This window comes from Dermacentor andersoni, chromosome 7, assembly GCF_023375885.2.
Source record: "Dermacentor andersoni chromosome 7, qqDerAnde1_hic_scaffold, whole genome shotgun sequence".
Lineage (NCBI taxonomy): Eukaryota > Metazoa > Arthropoda > Arachnida > Ixodida > Ixodidae > Dermacentor > Dermacentor andersoni.
Window position 1 is genome coordinate 176513982 of NC_092820.1, and position 27178 is coordinate 176541159.

Genomic DNA, 27178 nt, shown 5'->3' on the forward strand with positions numbered 1-27178 from the left:
TTCGTTGCATTTGAAAGCAATACTGAAGATCTACTGTAAAGGTATTGAAAGTTGGGCAAGTTGGGAGCTAGGCATTATGAAACTGCATCGTGCACAATAAACGAGACACAAGGCAAAGGGCAAAACACAAGATGCTTGTGTGTTACCTTTGCACTGTGTCTTGTTTATTGTGCATGCTGCAGTTTCATAATGACGGTCTACTGTCTGTAATATGTATAACATTTTCTTCAGGCCATTGATATTTTTCTGAAATAATTAAAAATCTGAAAATCTAACAAAACTAAAAACATCAAGCTTACAAGCACAGTAATTAAAGATGACATCACAGCTCTGTAAACTGCATCTATTGAGATATCTCAAGCAGACAATATTGATGTACTATACACCGATCTAAAATATATATATATATATATATAACCGGTAATAAATAAGCATAACTCTATTGGATCATGTTTTATGTTCTTGATTGTGAATGTTGACAGTTGAAAATCGCACATATTGGGATCGTATCAACAGGGTTCTGTGGATATATATATATATATATACATAGTAGAACCCTGTTGATACGATCCCAATATGTACGATTTGTATGTACGATACGATCAACAGGGTTCTACTGTGTATATATATATATATATACATAATATAACCCTGTTGATACGATCCCAATATGTACGATTTTCGACTGTCAACATTGTAAGATTTGTCGGACGGTCCTACCGCTGTCGACCAGATGTAGGAGTCGTCCGACTACCTCGCCGCTGCCACCATTTGAAGGAGATGAAGTTCGTAGACAGGAACTCGGTGAACAGGATTTATTTACATATTAACAGTTTAAGCAAGATACATTGGCAGACTAGCGCGACTCCCATATGGAGCCCGCAAAACTAACATACAGCAAACAGTTTACGAGCACACAGCTCACTAGTTCATTTCTAGCATGACAAGGAGCACTCAGCTCCCGACAACGAGTACGACACGAGCACTCCCTAGCAGCCGGCAAGCGCTGCTTATAAGCTCTCCGCTTGATGCCATAGTTCGACGTCATCGTTCGGACGAGGACGGAGCAGGAATGGAGGGTGAGGTGTGTCCAAGCATTGTAAACTTGCCGCCGCCCCGCACTAAGGCTTCGGAGTCAACGACCGAGGGGAGTCGTTCCGCAGTATCGTTTACGCTCACACACACGCAAACACACAGGTGCGAACCCATACACACAAAGGCTCCGGAGTCGACGACCGAGGGCTTTGTAGAACTGTGCTCCGTCTGGTGTGGCGCGGCGGAGTGCCACATTCCTGAACTGACCGCGCGCCACGTGGCTGCCGGTCATCCACAGTTTTCAGTGCCGACGTCAGAGGGCCTCGTAGAACTGCTTTGTCCCGGGTGGTGCGGCCAAGTACCAATTTCCGGAGTTGATCACGCGCCTCGTGGCTGTCGGCCGTTCGCAGCTCTAGGAAGGGCGCCCCGACTGGTGGGCTTGGAACACGTGCCGCGGGCTGAAAGCTGGCACGTTGCCACCCCATACGGCCATTCTTAACAACATTCACAATCAAGAACACAAGAATATGATGCAATAGAGTTATGCTTATTTCTTACCGGTTCATACGTTCCTGGAAAACACGATCTTTTGGCACCAATGCATAATAGATCATTGAACTGGATCGTATGACAAGTTTTTCAGCCACTAGATCCCATGGAAGCAAAGAAGTACAAGACGTGTGTGATCGAAAAGAGTAGCTGCCTGCTGCAGCAGCTTCCCCACAATACTTGCCCGACCATTTCACGTGAAAACATTGGTGCGCACACGAAGTCTCCTATTCCGGTACCAGCAAATCTCCTCCTGAGTTGTCATGCACCACATTCAAAGCTATTGCTGCCAACTCTATTGCAACAGGCATCTTCACAACTTAATCTTGCCAAAGCCGTAAAAACGACAATGTGCATCTCGGGCCTACTAGAGCCCCACCAGCTTAGCTTGCGTCAGCATCTCGTGCTGCAATGCTTCGCATTACATAGATGCCAACTACAGTCGAGTGTCAATTTTTTAGTGACTTCCAATCATACATTTCCTTGGTTAGTATGTTTTGTCATGCCTTTTTTCCTAAAATGTATAAACGACGTTCTACTGTATTGTCACGATCGACGACACGCCACACGTGGTCCCGAACTACCGCTTTATTTTCCGGCACGCCAACCTTCCGCACCACACAACCGCACCACACAACCACACTTTCGCACGCTCGCGCCGCTGTCCTCCCCGCACTCACGCCACCTGTTCGTCGCTCAGTCAACTACCGTCGATCCCGCGCCTGGCCTCCGAGAACCGCGGCTCCTCGTCATGGGTCTTGGGCTGGCTTGCCGCGGGTCTTGCGCGTCACAACTCTCCCCCCCCTCGAATCGTGAAGCTGTGCTGGTAGGGAGGGGCCATGGCTCATGGTAGAGCATCAACTGATCAGCATGGGCAGTAGTTCGATGACGTCCTGTAGCAGGATCGCTCAAAACAAAGTTATTGTCACCTAATCGTTTGATTACACAATAAGGTCCACTTCGCCGCGGTGCCAATTTCGCCGAAACGCCCTTGGCCGCATCACTCAAGGTATGGGAATCCAGGAGCACAAGGTCACCCTCTTTGATGGTTGTTGCCTGACGATGACGGTCGTAACAGGATTTCTGCACCTTCCAAGCAGCTGCCTGATGTGACCGAGCATACTGGAGGGCCTCTCCAAGGCACCGCTGGAGTTCCGCAGCAAGTGCATGGTGTGCTGCTTTTGGAGGCTCTGTGTCTTCCTTGTCGCTTGTAGGTTCCCATGGGGTGCGCAACTCGCGGCCGTAACACAACAATGCTGGAGTATATCCGGTGACAACACTCTCGGCAGTACGCATGGCAAGGGCGATCTCAGGTATGTGCCGGTCCCAGTCTTTGTGGTTGGAGCAGTATGCCCGTAGACACTGCTTAATTGTGCCATTGTGACGCTCCACCATTTGGCCAGCCGGCCGGTAAGGCACTGTGTGGCGATCTTTGATGCCCCAGTGTTTCAAGAGGTTGCGCCATAGTGTGCTAACAAAGGGCTTGCCATTGTCACTGGTGATGGCCACAGGTGTGCCATGGCGGCAGAAGACTTGCACCATGCACTCCAGTATTTTCGCACTTGTTGCTGCTCGTAGAGGGAAAAGCTCTGGGAACTTCGTAAATTTGTCAATAACTACCAGCAAGTATTTGTGGCCCCGGGGTGTAGATGGCAAGGGCCCGATAATGTCAACACTGAGCTCTTCCATGGGTGATGTTGCCCACTGACTGCTCATGAGGCCCTCTGGTTTCTTGCGCCGAGCTTTTGTGCGCTGACAGACAGTACAGCACTGCACATACTTTGATATATCTGCTCGCATGCCCAGCCAGACGAATCGTGCAGCCACACGCCTCAGAGTTTTGAAAAATCCAGCATGGCCTGCAGTGGGATGGTCGTGGGCCACCTTCAGTGCCAGCTGCCGCAAGTGACTAGGTAACCACGCTACCTTGTGGTTGCCTCTTTGCTGAACCAGCAATCCGCTTGGCTGCAGTTCCGTTGTTTCGGCCAGATCACGAAAGAGGCGATGATCAGGGTCCGAACTTGGGAGCTGAGTCCCTTGGACCACTGCCTTCAGCTTTAAGAGGCGGTCATCACGAGCCTGTTCTTGTACCAGCTGTGTTGTGTCACTCAGCAGCGAAGAGTCAACCTCCGAGGCCACAGCTACTTCATCAAATGTAATTTTGCCTTCAGGTTCTGGAGCAGCAATGGGGAACAGCGTCTCATGTAGGTTGTCACTTGGGTTGTCTTCACACTGGAGAGGGGCTCTACTCAAGGCATCAGCGGGTATGTTTGCCAGCCCTCGTCTGTGCTTGATTCGGCAGTTGAAGCCCTGCAGCCGAAGAACCCAACGCTTGACCCTGGGTGAAGCTTGGTCGGTATGAAACATCCATGCCAGGGAGGAGTGGTCACAGTGTATTTCAAACTCCGTAAATTCAAGATATGCCCTGAACTTGTCCACTGCCCAGACTACTGCCAGGCATTCCCACTCCTGGACAGTATAATGGCTCTCGGCTGCTGTAAGGACTCTGCTAATGAAGGAAACAGGCTGCAGACCATCAGGGCCAGCCTGCAGCAGCACAGCTGCAATGCCAATGCCACTTGCATCTGTCTCCACCACAAAGGGTCGATTTAGATCTGGGAGGCTTATAACAGCATCCTGAGCTAAGGCCTGCTTGAGTGCAGTGAAAGCCTGTTCTTGGCACTCCTCCCACTGCCATGGCTCGTTCTTCTTCAAAAGGCTGGTCAGTGAATGTGCCGTCAGTGAAAAGTGAGGGATGAAGCTTCTATAGTAGCCGGCAAGTCCCAGGAAGGCTTGCAGCTGCTTAACTGTACTGGGTCTAGGGTAATCCAGCACTGCACGCACCTTGTCCTCATCTGGTCTGCACTGCCCAGGGGAGATGATGTGACCTAAAAACTTGAGGGACTGACGGCAGACCTGTACTTTATCTGGATTAATCGTAAGGCCAGCACCCTCAATGCGTTGTAGCACTTCCCTTACATGTTCAACATGTTTCTCCAGTGTCTCTGAGTATACAAGGACATCATCTAAAAATGCCATAGCAAAGTGGTGATTGATTCCCTGCAGCACCCGGTCCATTAGGGTTTGAAAAGTTGCTGGACCACCTGCCACCCCGAAGGGCATCCTCGTAAATTCAAATGTACCTTGATGGCAAATGAAGGCCGTTTTAGCTATGTCAGCCTTGCAAACAGGAATTTGGAAAAACCCTTGGGAGAGATCAAAGCTGGAAAACCACATTGCTCGGCCCAACTGCGCTAGCAGCCAGTCAGTTCGAGGCATTGGGTAGGCAGGTACTCGGGTGCGTGCATTTAACGGACGGTAGTCCACAGCGAGCCGGTAGCCTCCAGACTTCTTTGCAACGAGCACTGGGGCGCTAGTCCATGGGCTGGTGCTTCGTCTTATAAGGCCCTGTTGTAGGAGGTCATCCACACAGCCCTCAATGATCTTCTGCTTCTTCGCATTCACTGGACGTAGCTTGCATCTCACGGGCGCACTGTCCCCCGTGTCAATGAGGTGCTGAGCCAGGGTGGTACATCCCGCAACTGTAGTAAACAGATGGTTAAAGTCATCGAGAACTTTACTCATGCTTGGGTGTAGTTCCCTGGTGCCAGCCTGATGCATGTTCTCTATGCCTGGAACTACAAGCACTTCTTCAAAGAGGCTGTGCAAGTGGTACGACTCTCCATCTTCTATTGCAAGTGCTGTCGCTGGGTCCTTTTCACGCTTAGCAAATGGCACCATGCACTGTGGATCGGTTCCAATCGTCCACCCACCCAGCGATACATGTAAAGAGATGCCTGTTGCTGTTAAAAAATCTCTGCCCAGCACAATGTCCCGACACAAGTCTGGCACACACAGGAAGCGTTGATTGCGGCTGCTTGTGGCCCACTTTATTTTGCACTTGAGGGAAGTCGTCGACTGAGACCAACCTGTTGCCAGGCGGAGTGCTTGTTCCTGTGTCTTGGGTTTGGCGCCCGCCTCGACCGCTACCCTTGCCGCCGGCAATCCAAGCAAGCTCACACTCGAGCCTGTGTCCAGTAGGGCCTGGAACGTCGTCCTCCCGATCTGCACTTCCAGGAGAGGCTCCTTGTTGCCGGCCAAGGCCGCTACTTGCAGCGCAGTCTCGTAGGTGCTTGCCGGTGCAGCACCTACCGTCCCCGTTTCCCGTACACTGAGAGCGGATATGTCCGATCCCGTTGCATTGGTAGCAGCGGGGTGGGCCGCCACGCCGACCTGTAGGGCACTCGCGGGCCATGTGACCGACGCCTCCGCAGCGATGGCAGTTGAATTCTCTTTGGTCACGCGGCTGGTACCTTTGGTGCTGTGACGGCGTTGAGAGATGTGGCGTCCTTGTGGCGAATGCGGCCAATCCGTGCAATTGGTCTCGGTGGTAGGAGGGCTGTATCGCCGCGGGGTGCAACGGCCAGGGGGATGCCGCCGGCGGATACTGGAACGGCGCGGCAGCCGCTGTGATCAACCCTCCGGGTTGTGTTCCCGGCACGCCGGCCACGTTTATAGTCGATTGGAAGGCCAAGTCTCTCGCGACTTGGTCAGTCGGGGGTGGTGGTGGCTTGTACTGCATGCGCCTCCAGAAACGCTCCATGAGACCGTCAGCGGCCTTCGCCAACTCCGCGAGACTGCCGAACTGTCTTCCCTCCACCAGATCCTGGAGTTGCGGGTGCATCTGCCGCAGCACGCGGTCAACCTTTTCCGACTCGGGCACTTCGCCGCCAATCCGGTCGTAGTAGGCCGCGATGGTATAAATAAATTCCTTTAAATTTTCTTGGGGATGTTGCGTCCGGTGCTCCAGCTCTTGTTTCAAGCGGCGCTTCGCGTCAATGGAGGAGAATTCCGCAATAAACGCCGCAGTGAACTCCTCCCACGACGCAAACGAGTTCACGAATCGCCACCACAACTTCGCGCTACCTTCCAGCGCAGCAGGCACAATGTGCGTAAGCCTCTTGTCAGCTGTGACACCGCTGACCAAACAAAACGTTTCAAGCCGGTCCAAAAATTCCTCGGGGGACTGATGGTCGTTGAACCCCTTAAACCTTGGAGGCTGACCTGGCTGACCTCCTGTGGAGCGCGGAGCGCAGTCGCTCACCGGTTGAACCGCCGCCGCCGTTGTCGTAGAACCCATAGGCACTGCCTCGGCCGCCATCAGTCTTTGTCTGACAGCTGCCGCGATTTGCTCGCGTTCCATGGTAGATCCGCTCGTCTGCCCCAGCAGATGCTGTACCAATTGTTCGGGAACGTCCACTGTCTCCATGTTCACGTAGATCCCGGACGAGCCCCCACTTGTCACGATCGACGACACGCCACACGTGGTCCCGAACTACCGCTTTATTTTCCGGCACGCCAACCTTCCGCACCACACAACCACACTCCCGCACGCTCGCGCCGCTGTCCTCCCCGCACTCACGCCACCTGTTCGTCGCTCAGTCAACTACCGTCGATCCCGCGCCTGGCCTCCGAGAACCGCGGCTCCTCGTCATGGGTCTTGGGCTGGCTTGCCGCGGGTCTTGCGCGTCACAGTATGCAGTTGAACCTACTTACTGTGTAACAATATTCAAGTGGCAAGAAAATCCCATCGTTATAATAAATAATTGTTATAACCAGGTTGCATGAAAAATGCAGAGGTTACCAACATCCACACATCTTAATTAGAGAGAAAGAAGTACAGTTGAACCCAGTTTTAGCATTACCAGTTTTAATAATGCTCAGCTGTAACAATGAGCAGCCCTGGCACTGTGAAATTTTGTGTGTGTTCTATGGTAAAATAAACCACTTACTATGATGTTCCCACACTGCATTACTGGCTATAACAATTAAATCTGGCTAGTGGGTGTCAGTGCTGAAAAGCAAAAGAATGTGAAACCCACACAAAATAAGAGCACCAAAAATACAAGCTGCCGCATCTGCTTAGTTCTGTGTGCTTAGCGCAGCACGCCTTCAACTCAGCACCGACCCTGTGTGCTCCACTCTCTTCCACATCTCTGATACGGGAATCGACTGCACCGATGGGTGGAGGGATGGACATGAGAAAAGGTGGCGTGCAGCTGGCGATGCGAAGGGCAACAGGACAAAGACATGCAGTGCGGGATGTGCAGTACAAAGGCATTTCTGGTGAAGGTGGGTAGCACGCAGGCGGGCATGGCGGCTCACCGTTTTTTCTTTTTCATCCTTTCTATTTTTTTTTGGTGAATTTTATGTTCTTTTGCCTTTCGGCACACAAACCCAGTGGCCAAATTTATTCTTTATAACCCATAACACCACACGGGAGCATTGTAGTAAGAGGTTTATTTTGCCATAAAAGACATACAAAAGTAGACAGCGCCTGCACATTGTTATTATATCTGATATACAGTAGAACTCCGCTAATTCGATTTTTCGCTTAATTCAACCTTGACCGAAGATCCCAGCTGGCGCCCATGCATTTCTATGGGTCCAAACTTTCATTATTTAGACCCTAAAATTTACACTGGATGATTCTAACTTGACCAGTTGGCATGCGCACACCTGATTCCTATATGATGATCCCATTTGCGACCCATTTAGCGGCAGCATCTGTCTCAGCAGAGCATAGGGGACAGTGAACGCGTTGAACACACGTCGTCTCCTGTTGTAGAACATCCATTTTCAGCCTTCTCAGGAGGATTTTCAAGCAATAACCGTAGTTCACAATGTGTGATTACACTACTTATCAGATTCTAAATGTACCTTTCTTTCTTTCTCTCTCTTTTTTTTAAGAGAATTGGGTCAAAAGTTGCCTGCATGGTACAATCGCATGTGCAGGCAAAAACCAAAACTGCCTTTGTGGCATTCCCATGCTTAACTAAACAAAAGCTAATTTTAAAAGACTGTGCGGCAAAGCTGACTTTAAAATCCAGCCACGAATGTTCAACATCCATCACCATCACCTTTTGTTTTACTCGAAAGTCGGGTGTGCGTTTAGATTTCTACTGTGTTTAGGAGCTTCAATGTTATTTTTACAGTATTTTTCTATTTTGGACAAAAAGAAAGCGGTAACGCATTTGATTCAAGGGCGTGTTGGATAAGGGCGAATACTGTCAAATGAATTGGAGAGCTGTTTTAGCAGTTTTTCTGCATGTTGTTTAATTCGACCTGCCAGATAATTGGATCAATTTCGTTGGTCCCATCAAGGTCAAATTAACAGAAGTTGACTGTATTGTTAACAGTGGGTTTGACTGCGGCAATGACTTATGAATAAGACTTCTGCAAAATTCTCATGTGCATTGCAATAATTTCATGTAAGCTGTACAATCCTATACTGAAATTTGGCTGCTTTACATGCTGTGAAAGATGTCATTTACAATCAATCAATAAATCAATCAATTTTATTTATCAGAAACAAAAGGAACTGGAGGGACACCTGGGTAAAACCTGCCGCAGCAGCTTGACGGAGGCCCAGGGTCCCTTGCATGGCAGTAGCACTCACATGATATATTCACAGAAGGCTTTATACACAACAAACATTATACATCGCATGGATGCATAAAAAATTACATTTTACACCTGAATGCAATATACTAAAGTGTCACTATAAAGAAAGAAAAAAAAAACTTCATTATCTGTTTTCGGTGCAGAGCTACGGGCTTGTAAACTTTGTCTTTTTGTTTTTCAAACCTAGGTACGAAGTTTAGGAAATGCTTGCAAAACGTCTTGAAGCCCTAAATGATAATTATGCTTGCTACTGTCGGTAGAATTGAGATTTTTTTCTTGCATGCAAAAAATTCAAATAAGATTGATTCAGCAGTTGCCTAATGAGAGCATTTATGCGTTTTACATGAATTTGAATAGGGAAATCAGAGTTGACCCTGAGGTACAAACTTCCTCTTAAAGGACCCATTTTCGGGCTCCATCAAAAATTTTGGTTATACAGTTAACCCGTTTATAACGAAGTCAATTGGCAACTCTAGAAACCGTTACTTGTGCTAGCAAAACTGTCTAAATAAACAAAGATGGCTACGACATCCAAGTTGATGGCGGCACTTTCACTTGGTGCTGCGCTGATGTGTTTCTAGTTCATGGGGTTGAATCGAGGTGTTTCGTCAAAGCCGAAACAATCCTTGCTGCCGATTACCTTATTCTGATCGGTCTAAGGATTTCAGCGATAAAACTGAGGAAATCATTGTGCTGTGTGTGCGAACGTCCAGCCTGCCCAACAAGCTTGATGCCAGGGTTCTTATTTTTGTTTTTTTATTAAAAGAAGACAAAAAGCCTTTCAAGCGAGCTGGAGGTTTAAAAAAGGGAGGTGTTTATGCATAGTGGGTGCCTGAAAGGTGCAAGCACTTATTCGCGGCATTTCTCCACTGGTACAGGTAAAATACTAGACTGTTTTCGACCTTCATAGGCAATTCTGCATTGTAACTCATGTTGTAGTACATGACATACTATAAAATTCCGAGCAAGTGCCCCTGCCCCTAAAGTGAAAGATAATCCAAGAATGTTTGCGTGGAAGATGGGGGGGGGGGAGGGGGGGGGCTATCGGCCCTGGTTGCTCGTTCACTTCCATCAGCATTGATAAAATCAAATATATTGCAATTTAAGCGCACCATAATTGTGTAAATGTTGTGCTGACCAAGAAAGGCGCTTTGTTACGAGCTGCGTGCGGTCGTGTTGCAAGCGCCGCCGGTCTCCGATTCAACGGCCAGCGAGCTAGGCCTGCTGGCTCCCAGTCATGGGTGGCTGTCATTGGAGCTGGCACTGCAGACGTGGCCTTGTGGAAACAAGTCTACGCTGCTCATATACTTGTGTTTATATTGGCATCTTTTGTTTATAACGAGAGATCTGCGCAAACGCGTTTCCTTTCACTTTATTTGCGAAGTCATTCCGAGCATCCATGCAGGCGCCAATTTTGGGCAGAGCTACGCACCACTCTCTCATCTGTACTATGTATCCTGAATCGTTGTATGCAGCAATTCGGACTCCGATGCATTGTATGATGGATCGCACACAAGATGGCACCATATGCGACACTTTGCTCGTTTGACCAGAACGGTTACTGACGAAGGCCATGGCTATGGTGAACTGTTGGGCTTCAGCAGAAGTGCGGCTAAACAATAAATTTCTTCCTCACTGAATCGTGTCATTTTACATAATTTAATATGCAATTTCCTAAATAAGTTGACAGAAAAATTGCAGTCAAGCGGTCCAATGAAAATGCATGAAGCGGTGAACAGGGTGAAAAAAGGGAGGGGACATAGTAAGGTTCGTTACAGTGCAACGCAAGACAAGGACAAAAGAGGGTATAAAATGACGACACGGCGGAGTCAGCGCCGTGTCATCGTTTTATACCTTCTTTTGTCCTTGTCCTGTGTTGCGCTGTAACGAACCTTACTATGAATCCCAACCAACTGGCCCACCTTGCCGTCTTGATGCACAGAGGGGACACTTGCTCGGTAGTTGGCACATTTCAAATCACTCGAAAGTGAAGTGGGGGAGCTTGCACGGGTAGGGGTACTTGCTCAGAATTTTATGGTATACAGCATCTCACAATATATAAGCAGTAATGTCTGTTTTGCTTTCAGGAGCTAAATACGGATATTCTGCACTGAGACTAAAAGCTGTAACGTTACCTGGTCAGTGTGTCTTGGGATAAAAACAAATGAGAGTTCCATTTCTGAGTCATGGCTGCACCTTTCATTTTATAGCTCGCTGATACGTGCGATAAGCTCATCTGTGTCCGATGACTGGTACATGCTTGCAGTAAGCAATGTTCCAGGTAGGGCCTGTGCTTACCAACACAGCAGACACCCACCGCCCACAGAAATTCTCAAACCCTAGTGAAACGCGAGGAGTGCATAATAACCAATCGGACCAAGTTGAGTTTCTTCCAACAGGTTTCTAAAATCTAAAGGTTTTCTTTTGGGCAAGGTCACTTGTATTAGTGCAAATGCATGACTTGGAAATTAATTGAACCAGTTGTAATGGAACTTAGGTGCGTGCATAGCGTCAGAAAGCAAACTAGCGGTGCTGTGAGCAATCGGAACGCTTCAAAGCTGGAACGAGTGCTGTTTGCTGTTGCTTCTAAATTTCAACATGTTGAATGAGAAAACAGCATCTTCTGCTTGCATTGCTAAATTAAAGCATACTATGAAAACGATATGTTGCCTCATGGCACAACATGTGTCATGATCAACTTCAGACCTTCCGAGGCAGTTATTATTCATGCTACCGTGCCTACGGACAAAGATAAATTAGCAAGAATATTCTTGCTGCTTAAAGCATTAGTAACAGTAATCCTCAGGCAGAAAGTTATTGTAGCAGCACAACTATCGCCTCCAAAGCCGGCGAAGAAGAAGAGGGCTCATGGGCATATAGCGTGTGAAGAGAACACGCTAGCGCAGTTGACCTGAGTGACCGTGGTATCGGCCACTCCAGAGGCCCCGCAGCACCATGGCTGGTCGGCCTAAATAAACCGTGGCTACGGCGGCTACCCCTTTGCGCCACCTTCCACACTATGAATGAACGAAACCAAATAAAGCTTAAACGTGCATCACTATAATTTATTAAAATGCCTGCCTAAACAAAGCACACTGCATGATTTGAAACATCAGCAAGATGTTGAAAGCAATATTCTGCTTGTGGGGAAGAAAGAAGTCCCGAGTGAAGTGTTCTGAACAAACTGGTATAGTATCACTCGTCCCATTTTCCCAATGCAATGTTTCATATTGCCACATCCAATATGCGGCATGTAGAGAAAGACGAAGATCTCGTGCATTTCAGAAGGGAAGACGAGGTCCTTGCGCAATTGTTTTTCAGTTTGCCTATAATTAAAGTGTCCTGCCCTGTTTTATCAGTTCCTGCTACTTGTGAATCATGACACTGGTGGAAGCACTGGGTAAATGTTTGGGACGCCTGTCAACAGCCCCACATCAAGCCCAGGACACTTTCCGCGTGTCGAAACACCTGTCCACTGTGCCAGCCGTCGCCTACTAGGCCTAAGCGCAGAATTTGGTGCCCTATCAGGAAGTCTGCCTGTTACCAAGAGTGCCCAAGCCATGGCAGACCCAGGCCCTGCACAGGTGACTCTTTTGACTCCTCGATCTCCCGTGACCTTCCACGGCAATGCCTACGAGGATGCAGAAGACTGGCTCGAGGAGTGCGGGCGCATAGCCAAGTATAATGAGTGGCATGCTGGACAGAAGCTACCCCATGTGTATTTCTCTCTTGAAGACGAAGCCCGCACATGGTTCATAAATCGCAAGCGAAGCTGCCCAAGCTGGGATGAGTTCCGCCGCCAGTTCCTCCATACGTTCGGGAGCACTGAAAGGTGAGACCAGAGACCATGCGCAGCGTCTTCTCGAATCACGGATTCAAAAGCCGAATTAAATTGTTGCTATGTTCGCTGAGGACATGGCTCGTCTTTGTCGTCGTGCAGATCCCGATATGCCTGAGGCAAAAGAACTCGGCCACCTCATGCGCGGCGCAAAGAAGCAGCTGTTTGCCGGCCTTGTGGGGAACCCGCTGATGAGTGTAGATTAATTTATTAAAGAATTGACAGCCATAGAGCGCACATTACACCTACGCAGCTGCCAGTATAATCACCTGACCAGCACTGGACCATCAAGCACTGCAGTAGTGATGATCACAGTAGTTCCTTGCGTCGGCTGATATGCGAACTTGTTGAGGAAGAAATTAAGAAGCTCACTGCCACGCCAAAGGAATGCACAGCTGCGCCGGTGGCTGAAGTTGTGCGCCAAGAAACAAAGCAAGCGTTTGCGGCTCCCGAGCCAAATTCCCAGACGGGACAGCCCAGCTACGCAGATGTCAGTCGACCACCACCTCCGATGCCGACGTCGCAGTCACATTCCCAGACGTGGCAAGTCACTTTCCAGTGCGCGTTGTCTGCTTCTTTTGCGAAATGATGAAATCCTACGTTGCTGTCTTTCTAGTGTGATGACATGCATAATGATACACAAGTCTTTTGAGATCTGCATTTCTTTCATTTTTGGGCTTGTGTGCAGCAGCACCATGATGATTTAAGAACTACGAGGCCTGCCGTGATATGAAGCCCCCTCTCGCTTCAATGTTGAACCTGGTTTGACTGTTTCTCAGGGTGACCACTAAGGGGTCGCCACTAAGAGGACCACTAAGAGCATTTAGTTGGAGTCAGCAATATTTGCGCGAGAAGTGGTGGCTTTATCGGTAGTTTGTTATAGATGGACTCTCCCTTTAAAATGCTCAAAAATTACCGCAATGAAGCTGGCGTCACCAGTTACAACTCAGTAGCATTTTGGTCCAAAAACCAGATTTTCTGTGTTATTTTTGCTCCCGGTGCATTCCTGCACCTAGCTGCAAATTTCCGTTACGAACGTCCATCTAAATAATTAAATTCGGCGGCGGATAGCTCTTCCGAAACGGCACCTGGTTCTGATCACCTGTCATTTTGAAACTGCAAGCGCAGCTGCCATTTTTTTTATTTGATAGTTTGTGATATATTTTACTACCAGTGTGCATGACTCTATTCTGCACAAGAGAGGGAAGCATTCTAGTTGGCCGGCAGCGTAAACTTCGGAAACTACTGCGGCAAGCTGCCATTCTGCGAAGATCTCGGCAATACTACTTACTCATTACTTGGCATTACTTATGCAGTGTTAGATATGGGGCTGTTTCCTGTGCCTACTTCGAGTTCCCCAGACCACATCGAATCGCGCCACTGCTAAGTAAGGAATGCAGAAACACGGAAAGCACATTCCAGAGAAGCACACGTGCGAACAAGTTGAAGGCCCCCACTTCGTTCGCCGCCGGTAGCTATTCACTGCTTGGTTCTTCCAGAAAGCGAGGGGATAGCCCGGCACTGTTCCAGGTAACGTGAGTCCCGAAGCCAAACGGCTGTGATGTACCGGGAAGGCCTGGCAGCGTCGCACCGGTCGCCTTTGAAGAAGGCATTTGCCACCACAGCGGGGCCGTACCACCGGGAGCAGGTGGGCCCTCGGACAATGGAGCCCAATCATCCCCCCTTCGCCGCCTTTGAAGAGAGCATTGCACCACAGCAAGGCAAGACCGCGGGGAGCCGCCGGGTGTGACATCACCGCACGGGTGCCTACCATTGGCTGAAGGTGGCGTCATCGGACCGGGCTCTCCCATTGGCCGAACATGACGCGACTTCCAGTGCTGGAAGGGTTTAAAAAGAAGCATTCCAGAGAGACCAGAGCATTCCCTGATTCTCCTCTCTCGAACTTCTTGTCGCGGGCTGCAGCGTCCGAGTTGCTGCCGGCCCGTAATGACTGTACAACTGTTACTTGACTCTCACCTCTCTGTATATAATGTAAAATAAATACTCCCAAGTTTTGTTTCATCCCGAAGTCCGTCCCTCAACCCCTACAGCAGCTGATGTGCATCAGCCACACAAGAGCCATAAAATTATGTTATCTATGTTGCTCCCGGCGAAAAAAAAAATCCGAAGTTCGAAAGGTAGAATGTCACCCCAAACTGTTATCAGAAATCAGCAATGCGTAAACGAAGCACCGTCGAACCATTATCTCCCAATAATGCCGGAGTAAACACCGATCCTTTCTAACATTATGCGGCAGCACTGCGTGCAGCTGCAGCGTTCTCGCCAACTCGCCAACTGATTAAAGACACTATATTATTGAATGGTCATAAGTTTAAAGAAACTAACTTCAGCGTCGGCGAGGACTTTTCCCTCAAAATACGAAATGCGCGAAAGCATCTAGTCGCGTTCGCTAAAGAAAAGAGAACAAAGTTTGCTCTGAATTTTAAGACACTGCATATTGGTCTCAAGCGCTACATGTTCGACGAAACCACGCAAACAGTCAAGGAAATAGCAACTCGGCCCTCACAATCAGATTAGCAATCACCTCGTCGTGAATCCTCTGGGAACCGCACCAAGAACACTTCTTTATCTAACCTCTCGCTCTCCGTTATATACACTAACATTCGTAGTTTTATTCCTAAGCGTGAAATTATTTCTAGCCTTGTTTCGTCATCAAGCAGCAACCTGCTTATACTAACTGAGACTTGGCTGAACTGTGACATGACAGGCAACGAAATACTGACTGACCTACCAAACTTTCAAAAGTTTTTCGGAAAGACCGTAAAGATTCACGAGGAGGGGGCGTACTCATTGCCGTTAGTCAAGATTTATCATGTTCCCTAATACAAGATTCATCTGACCTCGAAATGTTGTGGCTAATTTTTCACGCAGCACCTAACACAGTTTTACTAGGCTTGACGTAGTAGTTCTGCGGAAACCCGCAAGGTGGAGAGAAGTAATGAATGAAGGGAAAATCAGACATCCACCCGTTCGTAGCAATTGCTACAAAGGAAACCCATACGGGTTCCTCGAAAGAAAAGCCTCATAGTTGAAGAAAAATTCGTCCTGGTCCGGGACTCGAACCCGGGACCACCGCCTTTCCGGGGCAGCCGCTCTACCATCTGAGCTAACCAGACGGCTAGCAGATGGCAGGGCGAAGTCGAATTTGTCGACAACACACGAGGCAAAGGCAAGGTTTGACGTAGTAGTTCTGCGGAAACCCGCAAGGTGGAGAGAAGTAATGAACGAAGGGAAAATCAGACATCCACCCGTTCGTAGCAATTACGGGTTTCCGCAGAACTACTACGTCAAACCTTGCCTTTGCCTCGTGTGTTGTCGACAAATTCGACTTCGCCCTGCCATCTGCTAGCCGCCTGGTTAGCTCAGATGGTAGAGCGGCTGCCCCGGAAAGGCGGTGGTCCCGGGTTCGAGTCCCGGACCAGGACGAATTTTTCTTCAACTATGAGGCTTTTCTTTCGAGGAACCCGTATGGGTTTCCTTTGTAGCAATTGCTACGAATGGGTGGATGTCTGATTTTCCCTTCATTCATTACTTCTCTCCACCTTGCGGGTTTCCGCAGAACTACTACGTCAAACCTTGCCTTTGCCTCGTGTGTTGTCGACAAATTCAACTTCGCCCTGCCATCTGCTAGCCGCCTGGTTAGCTCAGATGGTAGAGCGGCTGCCCCGGAAAGGCGGTGGTCCCGGGTTCGAGTCCCGGACCAGGGCGAATTTTTCTTCAACTATGAGGCTTTTCTTTCGAGGAACCCGTATGGGTTTCCTTTGTAGCAATTGCTACGAACGGGTGGATGTCTGATTTTCCCTTCATTCAGTTTTACTAGGCGTTTGTTATAGGCCGCCACATAGTAGCCAGGATTTTTCCCGTCAGCTTAATAACGTACTAAGTCAACTGTCCGCAAAGCATCCGAATTCACACATCTTCCTCTTCGGTGATTTTAACTTTCCGAATATTGACTGGCATACCCAGCCCGCACCTATAGCTAACAATGGAGAGACAAGGGAATTCCTAGATTTTTGCAATAACCTCAACCTTACTCAGGTAATATTTGAACCTACCCGTGTAACACAGAACTGTGCAAATATTTTAGATCTCTTATTAACCAATCACCCAGACAGCGTTCAGCCCATTACATACCTACCTGAAATAAGCTACCACAAAGTAATTCACGCTAACCTTCTCCTTACGCCAAACCGGCGCCGCAAATGCCATAAAACCATCCGTCTTTATAACAAAGGAAATTATAATGCCATAAATAATGAACTTAACGCGTTTTTTCAAGTCTTCTCGTCACGTTTTTATTCTCGCAGTGTTCAAGAAAATTGGTTACTGTTCAAAGACAAACTCGAAAGCCTAACTAATAGATTCATCCCCCAAATTAGTTTTCACTCTAATTCACAAAAGCCATGGTTTACTAAAACACTGAAACGTTTGGAGAACAAAAAGAAGCGTCTTTACCGTTCAGCCAGGTCTCAGGGGACGCAGAGCGCATGGGTGAAATATCACGAAGCTGAACGATCATATCTCGCCGCTATTTCTGATGCCAAGCATACCTTTTTTCACTCGGACTTGCCGAATATGCTAACTAGTAACCCCAGAAAGTTCTGGCAAGTTATCAATCCGCATCACGCACCAGAAATAACCCTCACAGATGAGTCAGGCACAGTCTTCACTGATGCTGAGTGCGCTACTATGTTTAACTCTGCCTTCTCATCCGTATTTACGAAAGAAACTGAAATACCGCCATCATTTTCAGCACCACCCTCAGTGATAAATTATGCTATGCCACCAGTTGTCTTTACGTCATCTGACCTTTCGTCCCTAATTGAAACCATGAAAATTTCATCTTCATCCGGTATCGACAATATTAACCCAAAGCTTTTGAAGAATAACAAGAATATTTGTGCGCAATTTTTATGCTTACTTTTTTCACAGTCACTGTTAACAGGTCAACTACCACGCGAGTGGAAAAGCGGTAAGGTCGTTCCAGTCTTCAAATCGGGTAAAAAAAATGCACCCCTTAACTACTGTCCAATTTCCCTTACCAGCGTACCCTGCAAACTCATGGAACACGTCATCTACTCCAATGTCATGAGCTTTCTCGATTGTCACAACTTTTTTCATTCTGCGCAACACGGTTTTCGAAAAGGCTTCTCATGTGAAACACAGCTGGCCATTTTTATTCATGATTTGCAGGCTAATCTTGACTCTAACGTACAGACCGATGCTATCTTTCTAGACTATGCAAAAGCGTTTGACAAGGTTCCTCACAAACGCCTACTACTAAAACTTTCATATTTGAACCTTCCCTCTAATATCTTTAAATGGATTGAAGAATTCTTGACTAACCGCTCACAGTACGTCACCGTTAACAACCACAACTCCAATCCTATCCCAGTAACGTCAGGTGTCCCGCAAGGGTCTGTCCTCAGTCTGCTTCTGTTTCTAATATATATTAACGATTTACCAACGCATGTCTTTAGTAATATTCGCATGCTCGCCGATGATTGTGTAATTTATCGCAAGGTTAATAACGCTTCTGACCAAACATCTCTTCAAGACGACCTTAACCGCATTCAGGAATGGTGTGCCAATTGGTTAATGGAACTTACTTAACCCTCAAAAATGCAATATTTTGTCCTTCACGCGTCGCCGTAACCCACTTCATTTCCCATACGTCATAGCTAATGTCCCTGTACAACCGGTTCTATCATACAAGTACTTAGGCATTACCTTGTGTGGCGACTTGTCCTGGAGTACACACGTTACGAACATCATTTCATCCGCTAATAAAACACTTGGATTTTTAAGACGTCATCTCCGCCAAGCCCCTAAACATGTGAAATTATTAGCGTACAAATCCCTTGTCAGACCAAAATTAGAATATGCCTCACCCATTTGGAACCCGCACCAAGCTTACCTTATAAATGCACTCGAATCAGTCCAAAACAGAGCAGCCAGATTCATCCATTCATCATATTCTTACGACATCAGTGTGTCAGCTTTGAAAGCTGAATCCGACTTATTGCCCTTATCACTTCGTTGCCGCATTGCCAGCCTTTGCTTGTTTCATAAATTTTTCCATAGTTCACTAGGTCACCCACCCTACATCGTCCCTCCAGCCCGCATATCTCATCGCACTCGTCATCCGCTTCAAGCTTCTCGACCTCGTGCCCGAACTACCACTTTTGCCGCATCGTTTTTCTCCCGTACTGCAGCAGACTGGAACGACCTACCCAATGACATCGCAGCCATCACGTGCTCATCCAACTTTGCCGATAATGTTACCAGTCATGTTTCATTGTGTTAACACTCGCTCACCAAAATATATGTACCCACCCCTTATGTAATACCCCTTGTGGGTCTTTAAGGTAATAAAATGAAATGAAATGAAACTCAGGTCGTGTGAACATACATAGTAACGACAGGAACGCTTGAGCAACCACTGATCCCATGGTGGAAGCACATAGATGGTCATTCCAAATCGCTGAAATAGGCATAGTGCCGCATGCACAATTATGCAAAAATGAGAGTGCCACCGTCGTGGGATCTGATATCACGCTAGTGCATGACCTGCGCCATGCTATTTATACTCTACACTTGCCTAAACCTATACACCTGCCTTGAAAGAGAGTGACCATCTTCGTGGCTTCTGAAATCTGCGAGTGGCAGCCATACGCTCATTTCGAGAGCCGTGTCATCTTGGACTTGAGTGGGGCACACGCTGCCATGCGCCCAGTTTGGTCGCGCTTCCATGCTTTGGTACTTCGCATGCACCCTCCTTTCGCCGTGACCACGTTCGAAGCATTCGTTTTAACAGTGCGGCGATCTTAAAAATGTTTCGTTATATCTGGAAGGAGTTTCAATAAGCAGGGTCAGAAAATAGTATATGCACTGAAATGTGGTCATTATAACCCGTGGATCATTATATCTGAGATCGTTATAAGTGGGTTCGACAGTACACAAGCAGTTGTAAAGTGCTGCTCAGGGGGCATTTTACCACGATAATGTTTAACAAGAGCTAAGCAGTGACCTTAACAGAAGCAACTGACATGCTGTGAAGTCACAGTACGAGGAGGCAAGATGCACTCCCTGCTGCAGAGGGTCTTCTGTCACATATAAATGTGAAAAGGCTGTGTCATGTCTGCATTTCACAATCCCCAGTTCGTTTTCTATTGTAATTCCCTTCTTTTCTTGCCATGCAATGCATTTCCAAAGTCCATTTTGCGCACTCTGCATTTTACAGTAAATATCAAGTTTTCATGCTATCGCTGCCGTATACAGTAAAATCTTGATGATACAAATATCTCGGGCCTGTGCAAAAAAATTGCACCACTTGAAATTCATGTCACTCAAGAACATAAAAAAAAAAATTGAAAGGTAAACGGGTACATGGCAATGAAATGGCAAACTTGCTCAAGATGTCTTATTTTTCAATTTATATTTCTCTGCAATCATAAACGTTACTTTACCTCACGGTAAAATATTTTGAAGAAATACGCAGAAGAATTAGAAACAACTTCACCTTTTAAGTGGGCCGTTTTCGAAATCGGGAAGTCAGGCTTATGGAGTTGCTATCACACTCCTGATAGCGCAAGTGCTGCTTTACGTTGACCACAGCACCGCCCATGTTAGTATCGGCGTAAACACGAGAGACCAGAGATTCAGATAGCTGCAGCACTGTATTTCTCTATTCAGAAATAAAAGCAACAAAAGCGAGTGCGAAATGAGAGAACTAATGTCATTATATGCAACTACAGTTACAAACGAGAAGAAAGGGGGTTAACGGAGGGGCCCGATTTTTATTAATCATATCGTAAGGAGCCAACAAATACTGCCACCAAGGAAAACATGGGGGAAGTTACTTGTGCTTAGTAAATGAAATGAAGAAATAATAAATTAATAGAAATGAAAGTGGATGAAAAAACTTGCCGCAGGTTGGCAATGATCCCACGTATTCGCATTATGTAATGAGGATCTCGAATCCGGCAACACTGATGCCTTCAGGTAGCATGTGTGGGTTTATTGACCAGTTACCTCCACTCAAGAAGATCACGTTCTCGTGATCCCTGCAGCAGAAAGGATGTTCCACATCTGCTGCTAAGGTTTGTGAGTGGTGGCGCTGGCTAACACCCCCAGGGTTCTACTAGGGAAACAAATACCCAAGAAAGTGGATGGGGAAACGTCGTCACGGTAGCTAAATTGGTAGAGCATCGCAGGCGTAATGCGAAGACCTGGGATCATTCCGCCCCTGCGGAAAGTTGTTTTTTCATCCACTTTCATTTCCATTAATTTATCATTTCATTATTTCATTTATTAAGCACAAGTAATTTCTCCTATGTTGTCCTTGGCGTCAGTGTTTGTTGGCTTCTTATAATGTAACTACAGTTACTTGGCACACAGGGAGCGCTCTTAGCAGTCTTCTCTTTCTCTGAGATCCATGTCAGATTGGAGTAAACTGCCACATGACGTAACCTGGCTTCTGTCATTCGAGTCTTTCGTGGCAGCTGTGTCATTACATTACGCCAACGCATGCAGTGGATGTGTTGCTCCTTGTTAAGTGCTTGCCCTTGTGCATCCTTTCCTTGCACTACTTTCCTCCTTTACACTTGCACATCACTGAGTCTTTATTTACTTATCCGTTTTAATGCAATAGTGTTAAGGGCCCCGTGACACACAAAATCCGGCGTCAGTGTTCCGCATCCAGTGTTGGACGTCGTTCTGGCAAAAAGAATTTCGAACTATGCATACCCAATCACGCAGGCCGTCCATGTGGCACAAGAAAGTTACTGAACTAATTGAATTTCTCAAAATAAAATATGTAGAAAAATTATAAAGTACAACTTACAAACAACCTACAGACACAATAGCATCGGATTGTAATTTGAAAATTGTGGGGATTCGCGACTCTCATGTGTCCCTTGATACGTTGTTTTCCCGCATAGCTCCCGTCTCCTGTAATCCGGCTTCGAAGCCGTACGTGGCCTGGGGCCCGCGACGGTTGGTGTGGCTGAAGCACAGTACGAGAGATGGCGCGAGTGTTGCGCTGCTAACGCCGCCTCACAGCGAGTTACTTGGGCGCGGAAAGGAGAAGGTGCTTCCTCTTTGGTTCGGGTTCACCAAGCTGCGCGGACATACCGCGCGTGCGCCGATCCATGCTTCTGCGAGACCATCTCGTGAGGCCTCCTTCGAACGCACCACCGTTTGCATGACCGCAAGCGCAAACCACCAGGCGTTGGGATCCAGCATAGGGCGAACATATTCGCTCGCTATCTAGTCGTGGTGAATAGAACTTCCTAGATTTGTTGCGCACCCATCGGCATGTTTTGGGGATAGCAACTCGGCTAGCAGGCATTGATCTATGAAAGGTGCAATAAATGCCCTTGTGATTGTTTGCACTACTGTGTTGTCGTTCCTTTGTCCCAAGAGCACGGGTGTGGGAATCCCACATCTGGCTGCCCAACGTGGGGCTCTTGGGGCATCAGACGATAGTTTTAAGTTTTGCTTCATTCGATGTCTTTGTTTGAACCGAAGCATAGGGCTAGCATGGATTTTGATCGCTAGCATTGGCGGCGTGCTTCCTTGAGCGAGGCGACAGTGGCTGTAGTGTGTTTGAACTTGTCAACATGCTAAGCCTTATCGCAAGTGTTTTTTTTTTAATGACATTCGTCGGTACAACAGCCACGTGGTCTGCATCCTGGGAAAGCGAGGTTTAGCACCTGTGGAACATTGGCAAGCCTGAAGAGAGTAAGTACGGAAGCCTCGTGGGTGGTCCGAATTTCTCACGTAAATAGCTTCTATCTCTTTGACTCTGATGAAGTCGCGGCTCTGGGAGCCGGGTGGCCGCGGGCCACGGGTGCCACTACGGGCTGACTGGTATTGCGGCCTGGCACCGGGCGCTCCTACACCGTCTGGGACGGTGGGTACCGTCAACTCGGATGCTGTGTGCACCGAGCGGGGTAGGACCACCTAACAGAGCTGACGTCTCCTTGCAGCTGCCTGTATTGCACCCATTTTGGGTGTTGTTTTTGGATGCCGGTTGTTGTCAGGGTAGCGACGCTTTAGGCCTAAGGCTTTACGAAGCTGCCTGTCGCACATGGAGGGACACAGCCTGGTGGACCGTGGCGTTGAGGTGTTGCACTTTGCTTCCCTCATTCTAGTTAGCCTCGCACGAATTGAGATTACTCATTCGACTCAAGTAAGCGAGCTTCGTTCACGTGAACTTAGCTAAGTCTGAGTAGCTGCCCGATCTTTTGCTAGCCGAGTTGAACATCGTACCATGTGGGCAATGCGCATGCAGAATTCCTCTCCCTTGCACTATGTGGTATCCAGTGTTGGCTTCTGGTTTCGGTTTTGGGTCGTTTACGTCCGGGCGCTACTCAGCGCCAAACGCGGTAAGTTGCCTCCTGTTTCCCCTCACAGAAATAAAAGAGCATTCTTTGTCTGGTCCCCGACTGCAGCAGTCCGGCTCTTTTTTGCGGCGCTGCACGCCCCGGCCGTTTAGGACTCATGCCGTAAACCTTTCGTCTGGTCGCCCCGTCGAAGCTACAACACACTACTTTAGCGTTTGCTGAGTGTGTTGAGTTTACGTAGCGTGATTGGAGTCACCCCTGGTTGGTGCTGTGGCCAGTTCGGCGCAGCAACGTTGGCGGCCGCCTGTATCCAGCTCGCAACCCTCGGCGGCGGAGAAAAGAGTTGGCGGTCACCGACAACTACTGCGGCTCTTGCCAGCAGGGTGCGAGCAACGCTTGCTCGTGGTGACTACTGCGTCGCCGTTTCCGGAGTCCTGGCCTGGAATCGTGCCGTCGAGTCTGCAGAGCTACTGCTGTGACCAGTTGACTAGCAGTGTACCCAAGGGCAATGTCGGCTCGCATGTTATGGACAGCGTGTGGACATTTCCTCGGCGCGGCCACTGTTGCATGTATTACCTTGTTCGCGAAGCACACGTTGATGTTAGACCATGTGACATGTTTTGCCGTAATATGTAGTGATTTAAGGTTGGGGGGATGTGGGGATGCGAGACTCTCATGCGTCCCTTGATACATTGTTTTCCTGCATAGCTCCCGTCTCCTGTAATCCGGCTTCGCCGCATGGCCTGGGGCCTGCGGCGTTCGGTGTGGCTGAAGCGCAGTATGAGAGATGGCGCGAGTGTTGAGCTGCTAACGCCGCCTCACGGCGGGGTTACTTGGACGTGGAAAGGAGAAGGCGCTTCCTCTTTGGTTCGGGTTCGGCAAGCTGAGCGGACATTCTGCACGTGCGCCAATCCATGCTTCTGCGAGACTGTCTCGCGTGGCCTCCTTCGAACACGCCATCGTTCGCGTGACCGTACACGCGAACGACCAGGCATTGGGATCCAGCATGGGGCGAACATATTCGCTCGCTATCTGGTCGCAGTGAGTCGACTTCCTAGATTTGTCGTGCGCCCATCGGCATGTTTTGTGGATAGCAACTCGGCTAGCAAGCATTAGTCTATGAAAGGTGCAATAAATGCCCTTGTGATTGTTTGCACTACTGTGTTGTGGTTCCTTTGCCCCAAGAGCACGGGTGAAAATTCCACAATAGACGAGAAAACATAATTCTGTTATGCGAAAATAAAAAAGAAATATGGCAGAGTGACGTCGGCGATATGGTCACGTGCAGCAGCTGTCACTCTTGCAGAAACCCAGGGTGGCCCCCCTCTGAAGTTTCATGCATACACCAAGCATAGTGCTGGCCACCAGCATTTCCCGGTTAACATTACGCTTACATAGGCTGCAGCCGCCAGGAAGCATGAGAAGCAGTCGGGAATTTTTGAATGCTATTGTGTTCCACTCATAAAGGCGAAGTTAAAGCGTCCTCCGAATTTTAATTTAGTTGTGTATAATGAACCAGATTATGTACTTGCTTTTTGTTTTCTTTTCACGGGCTGCGTCAGCCGCTTCATTCCTATTTCTCTATTTTTTGTATCAGCGTTTTGTGACCCTTTCTTAATTTGCATATGCATTTTATTTAGTTGTGTATCATGAACCAGATTATGTATTTGTTTTTTATTAATGCACATTGTTAGTTGCTTCGTTCTTATTTCTTTTGTGTTGTTTTAATGTTTTGTGACCCCTCCCTGCTTTGGCTGCCAAAAGGGGGTTGGCAGTAAAATAGAAATAAACAAATAAATAAGTAAATAAATTGACTGGCACGAATTTAAATCACTGGTACACTTGTATTGTGCATGTTTTGGGCAGCAGTGTTCTGCCTGGTTATCTCTAGTTTCTTTTGTAGCTGCATCCCAGCTGCTGCCTGATGGTGATAGGGCACAATTTGCAAAAGGAAATCTGTCTACTTTTTTTTTTGCAAAGCTACTTCATATCGTGCATCAAATGGGTGCACAAGTTGGAAAGTTTTGAATTGTCATTGGGCGCCGAAGATGACAAAAGGTGTGAAATACAGAGATAAGGCTACCCACGGGAGTGAATAATGCCAATCTTCCTGATGTAGTGACTGTTGGGTCGTGATAAAGTTTCATAAGAGTGCTCAAGGCAAAAGCTTCTTTTTTTTCTTATTTTAGGTGTGGGAGGGGAGTCAAAGCAGAGTGACAACCGTTGCATCCTCAGTGCTGCCGGCCTGCCTAGCCAGCCTGACAACAGCCAGCGTCGGGGGCTACCAGTGTGCAGAGGCCTCCTCACCAGCTCCGCCGGGGATCAGATTGTTCGTATCATCTGCCACAATGCGAAAAGTGATTCGCAACATTTGAAATTTAACATGTTGTAAGCTAATGGACTTGGGCTGGTACTTATGAAAAATTCACATCATCCTGAAATTCATATCAGGTGTGATTATATCACAGAGATTATATTGTAAACTGGGCGGCCTTCGAATACAATATGGCAGAAGCAGTAGAAATCAACCTTGCACGAGAAAGGAAAACGTAATGACCGGGAAGGTAACCATGGCAGCATGGTCAGTGGGCCCAAGTTCTGTCTCGCCTTCCTCCGAGGTGCCTTTACCCGCTGTGAGCAAACATCCCGTTTTCTAGCATACTCTATACATAAAACACAATATGTTTGCTCTGTTATTGCTATACATGGCCATGGTGTCCAACGCCCACATGTCAGTGTGTCAAACAGGTGAGAACCATTGAGGCATATGTGTGCAATGGGAAGCTATGGTGCCCATAGTCTCTTACAGGAACAGATAAAGCCAAATCGATGTTCTCCAGACAGTCTCATTCAACAGTGGCACACTCACACGCTGGAAAAAGGATGAAGGGACTGGCAGAAAGTCAAAATAAATGAACTAGCCAAGCAACAAGTCTTATTGAGTTACACTCGCACATCTTCCACGGCCAAATTTTCTCAGGCTATTTTAGTCATTGTACTGTGAACAAGAAGAGACTAGGCAATTGCAAAACAAAGTATATTTTATTTCTGCGGAGACATCCAAGGAGGCAAAAAGATGAGACCAGCACAATCCCCGCCAAAAGTGTCTGGCAATTCAGCAGCCTAGAACAATTGCGCAGACCCATCACGGTGGTGTAGTGCTTTTGGCATTATGTAGCCAAGCCAGAGAGCATAGGAATGAATCACAGCCATGGTGGCCACATTTCAATCGGGGCGAAACACAAAAATGCCTGTGCACCATGAATTTGGTGCATGTTAAGGTACCCCAGGCGGTTTAAATTAATATGGAGTCCCCCACTATGCCGTGCCTCACAATCATATGTTTTTTGGCACATAAAACCACAGAATTTTTATTTTTTTTATTTTTTAGCAATCTAGCAAGACTCGGGGACACAAGAGCCTCGTGGCATGTGGTTGCTTTAGGCAGTGACCTTTCTCTCTGGCTTTGTCTGACTGATGTGTTGTCTGCTGATGCTGGGTCATCTGCTATATTATCATCATCACTCTATTTCCATTCTGAGAAAAGCAGGGCAGCAACACGATCACTAAAAGGTGTAAGGACACAGGTGCCTGTCTCTCTTAGTGGTCCTGTTGATGCTCAACCAAATAGCCCAACTTCACAGTTTTGAATAGCATACATATTCTATTTACGTCCACTGTAGGCCCTATGAGTTCCAATTGCCTGCCCTGTGTCTTTTCTAGTGTATTTCTCCCCTTTGTCACCTTTCTCTATGTCTATTTGTCCCCCTCCCCTGTCTTTTCTCTTCACCTCCATCTTTTCCGTAGCTGCAGGACAGTTCAAATGTCCACTGAGGAGTGAGACAGTTACGATGCCCTTTCATTCCCTAGCTCTTTTTTTCCCTTTCTAATAAAACAAACTACTGCTACTCAAGTAACTGGA

At 47.7% G+C, this 27178-nt stretch overlaps 1 protein-coding gene and 1 non-coding gene across 2 annotated transcripts in view; one reads left to right on the forward strand and one right to left on the reverse strand.

The window, feature by feature from the left end:
- The window catches only part of GEFmeso (Guanine nucleotide exchange factor in mesoderm), a 197977-nt gene that overhangs the window by 62689 nt on the left and 108110 nt on the right, over window positions 1-27178 (reverse strand). The window lies entirely within an intron of this gene.
- TRNAS-GGA (transfer RNA serine (anticodon GGA)) lies at window positions 16541-16615 on the forward strand. Its single transcript has one exon. It is a non-coding gene; the product is annotated as a tRNA-Ser (tRNA).